The 9239-nt window shown below is 41.9% G+C and overlaps 1 protein-coding gene across 1 annotated transcript in view; it reads left to right on the forward strand.

The window, feature by feature from the left end:
- The window catches only part of SSUH2 (ssu-2 homolog), a 255927-nt gene extending 247249 nt beyond the window's left edge, over window positions 1–8678 (forward strand). Inside the window, exon 15 of the transcript XR_014232680.1 lies at window positions 97–8678. The gene's annotated coding sequence lies outside the window, so the exon portion shown is untranslated. The remainder of the gene's footprint in view (window positions 1–96) is intronic.
- The last annotated feature ends 561 nt before the right edge of the window (window positions 8679–9239 follow it).

Below are 9239 nucleotides of genomic sequence, written 5' to 3' on the forward strand. Positions count from 1 at the left end.
TTTAAAAATTGTGAACTATTACCAACACAAAAGATGCACACATATTAATATTCAGTTTAATAAATTATTATTAAGCAAGCCCCTGTGTAATTACAGGTCAAGAAACCAATAGCCAGAACTCAGAGCCCGCAGGACGCCCATATCAATGACAACCCGTCTCTGCACCATGAACGTGTCCACAAGGCCACCTTCTCTGGTAAATCACTGGCTATGTTTTACCTGTTTTTGAACTTTATATAAATGAGCTAATATTGTATGTGTTCATTCGTGGTTGGCTTTTTTTTTTTTTTTTTTCTTCTTCTCGATATTAGGTTTGCAAACTCTGTCCATGCTTTGTGTGTAGTTGTGGCTTATGTCATTGGCGTAGAATATTCCATTGTATGAACGTTTATCCATTCCGCTGTTAATGGACACATGGATTGTTTCCAGTCATTTCCAGCAAGTCATGCTGCTGTGCACACTCTTAAGTGTGTATTTCGTTGCATCTGGGCATGCATGTCTCTAAGGTGTCACCTAGGAGGGTATGAGTAGACAGTGACAGTCTGTTTTCTGAAGTGACTGTACCATTTCATGCTCCTAGAGCCACACAAGAGAGTGCTGTTGGTCGAATCTTCATCAACACTTGGTATCACTAGTCTTTTTCATTAAGGTTATTAGACTTTTTCATTAGGGGTTTTTGTTGTTTTTTTTTTTTGCCTCAGGTTTTATCTTGTTCTTTCCTTTGCAACGTAGTCCTCTGTTTCTTTATTTTGTTTGACTCTCTGTGTTGGTGTCTGTGCATTAGATGAAACAGCTACTTCTCCCAGTCTTGAAGGAGAGGCCTCATATAGGAGACAAAACTTACCACTCAGCCGTGTCCCTGCTCTTGTTGTCTCTTGCACCTTTGTGACTGTCCTAGCAGCCTCTTTTATTTTTAACAGCTCCCAGCAATCCAGGCTATGCTAAGACCTGTCCGTGTCCCAGAGGGAGGGATCTTAGCACCTAGATTCAGGCTGATTGGAAGTCAGATCCCCAGGCAGCAGCTTTTAAAGTATGCACATATATACGGTCCTGTGGGATTGCAAGAGTAAGCCCCACTGGCCACCAGATCCGGTGATCTGGACGTGTCCCCTGGGTGACAGTCACAAAAATCAGGGCTCCAGACAAGTATCTAGGCCCTAAGTGTCTAAGAGATACTGGGTGAGCTGTCGTGGGGCAGAGGGACGGTGCAGAGATGGCAGCCCCCTGCCTACATTCCCTGGGGCATGTCCGTAGCTTCTGTACATGTGCCAGACCTGAAGCCTGCCCCTCAGGCTGTAGCTCCAGAACAAACAGAAAGGCTTTTTTCACGGAAAGATGTAGTATATGTTTGAGTCAGCTGTCTCTGCTGAACCCTGGGGTAGTGACTAGCCAAGCACTGTCTCTCCGATTGTTACAGTTTCGAGGGGCCCAGGAATGCAAGCCCCCATGGCTACCAGAGCCAGGAGTTCAAGGGCAACCCCTGGGCAGCAGCTGCAAAACCCGGGCGGCAGACGCGTGTAAAGCTCCCCTCTGGGACCTCCTGGTGCCGTGGAGCCGGCAGAGGGGGAATGTGAAGCTGGTGCCCGTTGGTTGGAGGGTAAGGATGATGCTGGCCGAGAGAGAGAAGAAAAAAATCTAGAATAAAAACAACAAAAAATGGCACCCAGTGACTTTAGCAAGGTAGAGGGAAAGTAGGACAAGGCATCCATCAACTCCTCTGTCTCTGGAGAGTATCCCAACAGGCCCCTGTCTCTCAGGCTGATGCTTCAAGATGAGTAAATGATTCTTTTTCACATAAAGTCTGGGCACTTTTCCAATGGCTGTTTCTGTAGCCCTGGGGTGGGTGAGTCTGCGCCAACCCTTTAGAGGCAGTTCTCAGTTCACTGCAGGCCTTTGGGTCTCCTGGATGTGAGCCCTGTTGGTTTTCAGAGCCAGATGTTTTGGGATGTCTGGCCAGATGTCTCTCAGGTGCAGATCTTAAGGGTTGGGGTGCCTGTTGAACACCCCAACAGACCATCTTTTCCTTGGGGAGAAGCTCTGGGTTTGTGAGTTCTCCACTGATTCTGGGTCATCCAGCCTGGGATGGAGGTTATGGTGAGATTATGTCGCAGCCTTTCCTACATGCTTGATGTGGGTCTTCCCTTGTTTGCCTGATGTGAAGGGCTGCTCCACTAGTTTTCAGGTCTTTTTCAGAGGGAATTGTTCCATCTGTAGCTGTAGATTTGGTGTGTCCGTGGGAGGAGGTGAGTTCACGATCCTCTTATGTCACCATCTTGGACCACTTCTAGCCTTTAGAATTTTTGCCATTCTAGTGAGCGTGTAGGGGTGCATCCCTGTGATTTTTATTTGTATTTGTCAGAATACCAGTGAAGTTGATCATATTTTCATATGTTTCTTGGCCATTTGGGCATACTTTTTTTGGTGAAATGCTTGTTCTTGTCCTTTTTCATTTTTCTTTTTCACCTTCCCTTATTGATATGTAGGGGTTCTTTATGTATTATAGGTTGTGATATTGTGATTGATAATAAGAGTTATATATTGGGTCTTTGTCCCTGTTTCTGGCAGAGAGCTCCTAAAACTCTTAGAATTTCCTAAGTGATGAGAACAACAAAGATGCCATTTTTAATGCTAATAAGGTGAGTTTTGGACCACACCTAAGGATGGGCCTGGCTGTCCGGGGACCCAACCATGTGATGAGAGGCTTGGAACTTTCAGTCCCAGCCCCTGACCTCTGGGGAGGGGAGAGGAGCTGGAGGTTGACTCATTTGCCAATGGCCAGTGATTTAATCAATCGTGGCTATGTCTTGGAGCCTCCATTAATCTCCCAAAGGACTGGGTTTGGAGAGCTTCTGGGTTGGTGAATATGTGGAGGTCTGGGGAGGGTGGTGTGCCCGGAGGGGGCATGGAAGCTCCCTGCTGTATCCCCCATACCTTGCCCTATGCATTTCTTCCATCTGGCTGTTCCTGAATTATATATTTTTGTAACAAACGAGTGGTCTAGTAAGTGATATATTTCTCTGAGTTTTGTGAGTCACTCTAGAAAATTGATTGAACCCACTGAGGAGGTCATGGGAACCTCTGATTTATAGCCAGTCATCCAGAAGCACAGGTGATAACCTGGGCTTATGACTGGCATCTGAAGTTGGAGGGGGGACAGTCTTGTGACTAAGCCCTTAACATGTGGAATCTGATGCTATCTCTGGGTAGACAGTGTCAGAACTGAGTTAAATTGTAGAACACTGCACTGGTGTTGTGGAATTGCTTGTTGGTGTGGGGAAAAAAACACACGCACATTGGAATTGGTTCCAGAATTCTTTCATGGGTATATGGCCTTTGTTAGTTATGTAAGTGGCAAATTTCTTTCCCACCCTATAGCTTACCTTTTCCCTCTCTAAACGATGCTTTTGTGTATACACTCGTGTCCTGCCTTTTTTGTTCAACATTGTGTTGTGAGATTTATTCACGTTGTGCTGCTAGCTACAAGTTGTTTGTTTCATGGCCGTGTCATATTCCATCATTCATAATTCTAATAAGTCCACTTGTAATTTTTTTCTGGAAGGGTAACTGCATTTTTTGTATTTTAAACACTCCTTATGCTGAGGTCATATTGATACTTTATTCTAAAAGCTTTATCGTTTTGCCTTTCTCATTTATAGCAGGAGTCAGCCCATTACGGCTGGCAGGAACATCTGGCCCACCATTTGATTTTGTTAATAAAGTTGTATTGGAACACAGTCATAGTCATTCATTTACATATTGTCTGTGGCTGCTTTCATGTTACAACAGAATGGAGTAGCTGCAACAGAGACAGGAAAACCTGTGAGCCTTAAGTATTTACTACTGGCCCTTGCAGAAAATAAATGTTGACTCCTGATTTAGATCCACAGTATACTTGGTCACATTGCTGTATTTTCATATCACCAGATGGGCTTTTTACTTTCCAGTGAAAAGTCTTCCTTCTTTCCACAAGCATTCATTTAGTGGCTACTATGTGCGAGGACTTGTAGATGATAGGCATTGGTGATACGTGGAGGAGAAATATGGTTTATGCCCTATAGGATTTCATAGTTTGGTGACATTGTCCTTAACTTGCGTGAGCTTTGTCGCACCAGTAAAGGCACGTCTAAGTTAACACACATTTACTGAACAGAGCCTAGAAGGTACCACGTGTTCTGTTAGGGATAAGAAACTCCTAGATAAATAACACTTTCTCTCAGCCCCCAAGGTGTTTTCAGTCTAGTAGGGTGGCCATACAGAGAGGTAAATAGCTGACACCATCATCAGCCAATACTTGGTGACATAGTAGGTGCTCACAGCTGTGGCTCAGTGACCAAAGGGCTGTGTGGACCCAGAGGAGTTAAAAAGAATATCATTTTTTGGTTCGCGAAATATGACCAAGGTAGAAGTGATTAAAAAATTCCTATTTTCATGTTATTTGTGAAGAGGCTATGGAATCACCCCTCTTGTTCCCAGCAAGCCTCCACCACACACCCCGTGTGAGGGCTGTGAACACTGGTCATGGCAGTCATTAAATTAGTCATCCTGATGACTGTAGGAGCTCAGAAATAACTACTCATTGGCCTGAATAGAGAGCTAATCCCAGGATTCATTGAAATGCATCAGTGAATTAAAAAGGGTTATTAATTCTGCACACACACTTAAAGGAAGTTATATATAAAAAAGAAGTTATATATTTCCTTAGGGCTCTTGATAGCCTTATATGGCATCACAATGGCTGTTCAGTGTGCCTCCTCCACTGTTTTAAAACTACATGCGAGGCTAGATGGTAAGACATTTGGAGTCTCTGTACACAGGGAATTTTTTTCCTTCTCTCAGTAGATTCCATTGTAAAATGACAGGTATGGGAGAGGCACTTGTCAGGAGACAGTAATTACAAAATAAAAAGCACTAACAAAATCAGCTTATTAAAAAAAAAAGGTGGGTGAGCATGAAAAGGGTTATGACAATCCAATAATTAACCAGTGGCCAAAGCCAGTGTTTCTCATGTTTGAGTGATGGATTAGAAAATCCCACATACAGTAGTGAAGCCCAAGTTGAAATGTAAAAACTATTTGCTTTATTAAGAGCTCTGATCTCCCGTACTGCTGGAATCATTAATGTTTTACTTTAGTTTTGTATTTTGTTTTCTTTTTTTAAAATAATTAATTAATTAATTAATTAATTTATGGCTGCATTAGGTCCTTGTTGCTGTGCATGAGTCCTCTCCAATTGCGGGGAGCGGGGCCCACTCTGTTGCGGTGCGCGGGCTTCTCATTGCGGTGGCTTCTCTTGCTGCGGAGCATGGGCTCTAGGTGCGTGGGCTTCAGTAGTTGTGGCTCACAGGCTTAGTTGCTCCGCGGCATGTGGGATCTTCCAGGGATCAAACCCGTGTCCCCTGCCTTGGCAGGCAGATTCTTAACCACCTCGCCACCAGGGAAGCCCTAGTTTTATATTTTCTTAGTGTCTTCACTGTTTTGCTTTCAAATAATCATATTGATTTTTTATTTTTGTTGCTTTTTATTGACTAAGTGACCCATTGCAACTGCTTTTCTCTTTGTAGTCTCTCCCATTCCTCATTCAGCAGGTAGTATGGGAAATGAGTCACCTGAGATTCCCATTACTTTTTCTGAAGGTCTCTGTGTTGGGACAATGCCCAACTAGAAAGGAAGTGACACCATTGCTTTATTTTTCAATTGCATGGTCAGAATGATGATTGAATCACATTATTTGAAACTCAGTCTAGCATGTTCCATTCTCTTTGTCCATGTAATGTTTTTAGATTGGCTTCTTATTGGAGAAGTGTTCTTACCAGTCACGTGGCACCCCATTTTCTTCAAGTATAGAATGGGGTGATGGGAAGGCTGTTAGCATTGATTGGATGCTGTGTGCTGCTGGGTACAGAGCTGAAAGTATTTAGGGGAGGGATTGTCAAACTTTTTCTGTTGGGGGATAGAAAGAAATATTTTATTACCACCACTCAACTCTGTCTTTATAGCACAAAAGCAGCCATAGACAACACTTAAACAAGTGGCATTGGTGTGTTCCAATTAAGCATTTTTTTAAACCAAAGCAGGCAGTGGGCTGGATTTAGCCCAGGGGCTGTAGTTTGCAGAACCCTGATATTGGGTGTTGGGGCAGGAGAGGTTTTCAGAAGTCATCTTCCAAAGCCCAGGCTATTTCAAAGCATGGTCCTTAGATCTCCAGGGTCTCCTTGTGATGGCTGGGTTTCTGCCTCACCTGTTCTCTTCAACTGGAGTAACGTAACCTTTAATCCATTTATGTTATGAAATCTTGCCTAAGATTTCACTTGAGCAAAGGGTTCTTAAGTCATTTTAGAAGTTTTGAAATCCCCCCAGTTCTCATCCGACTTGACTTTACAATTGAAAAATTGAGGCTGACAGAAGCTGGGATTTCCCCCCACTAACTAACTGGTTAGTTACTGTCAGAGCGGGGACGTCTGCTCTGCACGGTGATTCCCAGACTCTCAGTGCAGACGACTCCGTGCTGCTGCCATGCCCCCAAATTCCCATCAGAGGAAAGACTGTGTCTGTTGTTATTATTTTTCATAATAGCCACTTATCAGCATGAGCAATGTGTGAACAGAATTCACAGTTTCAAGAGATGATCTAAGATCTCTCTGGAGTGAGGGAGGACTCCAACAATTCTAGGTTTAGTGTCTTTCTTTTTAAATTTTTAAAACTTAAAAAAAATTTTATTGGAGTATAGTTGATTCACAATGTTGTGTTAGTTTCAGGTGTACAGCATAGTGATTCAGTTATACATATATTCATTATTTTTCAGATTCTTTTTCCCATATAGGTTATTATAGACTATTGAGTAGAGTTCCCTGTGCTATACAGTAGGTCCCTGTTGGTTATTTATTTTATATATAGTAGTGTCTGTATGTTAATCCCAATCTTCTAATTTAATCCCTCCCCACCACGTTTCCCCTTTGGTCATTATAAGTTTGTTTTTGAAATCTGTCTGTTTATGTTTTGTAAATAACTTCATTTATATCATTTTAAAAAAAGTTAGATTCCACATATGAGTGATATCATATGATATTTGTCTTTCTGTGTCTGACTTCACTTAGTATGATAATCTCTAGGTCCGTCCATGTTGCTGCAAATGGCATTATTTCATTCTTTTTTATGGCTGAGTAATATTCCATTGTATGTATGTACTACCTCTTCTTTATCCACTCTTCAATCTATGGACATTCAGGTTGCTTCCATGTTTTGGCTGTTGTGAATAGTGCTGCAGTGAACATTGGGGTGCATGTATCTTTTTGAATTAGAGTTCTTGTCTTTTCTGAATATATGCCCAGGAGTGGAATTACTGGATCATATGGTAACTCTATTTTTAGTTTTTTAAGGAACCTCCATAGTGTTCTCCATAGTGGCTGTTAGCAATTTACATTCCCACCAACAGTGTAGAGGGATTCCCTTTTCTCCACACCCTCTGCAGCATTTGTTGTTTGTAGACTTTTTGATGACGGCCCCTCTGACTGGTGTGAGGTTATACTAGGTCTAGTGTTTTACAACAGATTTTGAACTCTTGCTCTGTGACTGTGTGAGTGAAGACCCAGAGGACCACATCCACACCTCAGATGGTGGTAAGGAAAGGTCTGTGATGTCATTTTCGGGAAGCAGGTGTTTCTTTTCCATCATTCACCTGCTTCATATAGATCCTCTGGCCATTATGTCTCCGTTAAGACTCTGTTTGCCTCAACTCCAAAATTAAATTTTAAATTAAATTTAAAAGTCTATAGATGTAGAGAACAAACGTATGGACACCAAGGGGGGAAAGTGGTAGGGGGGTGTGATGAACTGGGAGATTTGGATTGACGTATATACGCTAGTATGTATAAAATGGATGACTAATAAGAACCTGCTGTATAAAAAATAAATAAAATAAAATTCAAAAATTAAAAAAAAGAACAAACAGGAAACTATTTTGTTTCAGATAGAAAAAAAAAAGTCTGTGGTGGTTTTGGCCTTGACGGAAGAAATTGTGCTTCATTTGCTCAATTTCCAGCAAGGAAAGCCTGAGTGCTGGAGAGCAGAGATTGTCTAGTTTTATGAGCCCGGATGTGCCTTGCTCCAGACCTGGAGTCCCCTGTCGGTGGAGGTCTGACGGGGTAAAGGCAGTCCATTACCCACCCCATACACTGACTCTCTCGGGACCCAGCTTGACCGCCCCCTGGAGTCCATTATGGAAATTGTGTTCAAACATCTAAGGAAGGAAAAACCCAAACTAATTTTCAATTTGTATATCTTGTCCTGAATGAATATAGCATAACGAAACCTCAAACAAAGGTCATTTCAGAAAAGAAATAGAAGTATTTTACTCACTTAAAGCCAATAGTCTTACTAAACTTTTAGATTTTTCCCATACATACAGTTTATTTTGGAGAGAGGAGAAGGAGATAAATGACACAGTAGAAAATTCTATTCCAGATAACCAATTATAAGTCTTCTCCCTCCTGAAAAAAGTATCATTGATTTATAGATGCAAAGTTAAAATCTTTTCTACTGTTTTATTCTTTGGCACAGAGAATATCGTGTTTTAACATTACCTGCTTTTTGTCTTTTGTTGTTTTTGATGTGAAGAATCACTTTGTATTATTCTCTCAGAGAACTATATGTGAGACAATGTATAAAAAGCTGTCTTAATGAAATTCCCTTGTGTGTGTGTGTGTGTGTGTGTGTGTGTGTGTGTGTGAGTGAGAGTGTGTGTTCTCAAGGAAGTAACATTCAGTGAAACAATCAGGGTTTTTAATTTTCTGGGTCATTTTTATAATTTATTTGTTTTAAGAAAACAGCATCATTTACGTGGGAGTCATGATGGGGCTTTTGAAAGAAATTTTAACTGTTTCCTTGATGGCTTTTTTATATGGTTATTGTTTTTTTTTAAGATTTATTTATTATTTATTTAATTTCGTTTTGGCTGCGTCGGGTCTTAGCTGCAGCACGCGGGATCTTCGTTGAGGCACACGGGATCTTCTGTTGCGGCGCGTGGGCTTCCCTCCAGTTGTGGCGCGCGAGCTCAGTAGCTGTGGCGCGTGGGCCCAACTGCCCCGTGGCATGTGGGATCTTAGCTCCCCGACCAGGGATCGAACCCTCATTCGCCACATTGCAAGGAGGACTCTGCACCGCTGGACCACCAGGGAAGTCCCTGGCTTATTGTTATTTTCTTTTCTTTTCTTTTTTTTAAATTAATTAATTAATTAATTAATT

The sequence above is a fragment of the Balaenoptera borealis genome (genome assembly GCF_965194805.1).
Source record: "Balaenoptera borealis genome assembly, chromosome: 12".
Taxonomy (NCBI): Eukaryota; Metazoa; Chordata; class Mammalia; order Artiodactyla; family Balaenopteridae; genus Balaenoptera; species Balaenoptera borealis.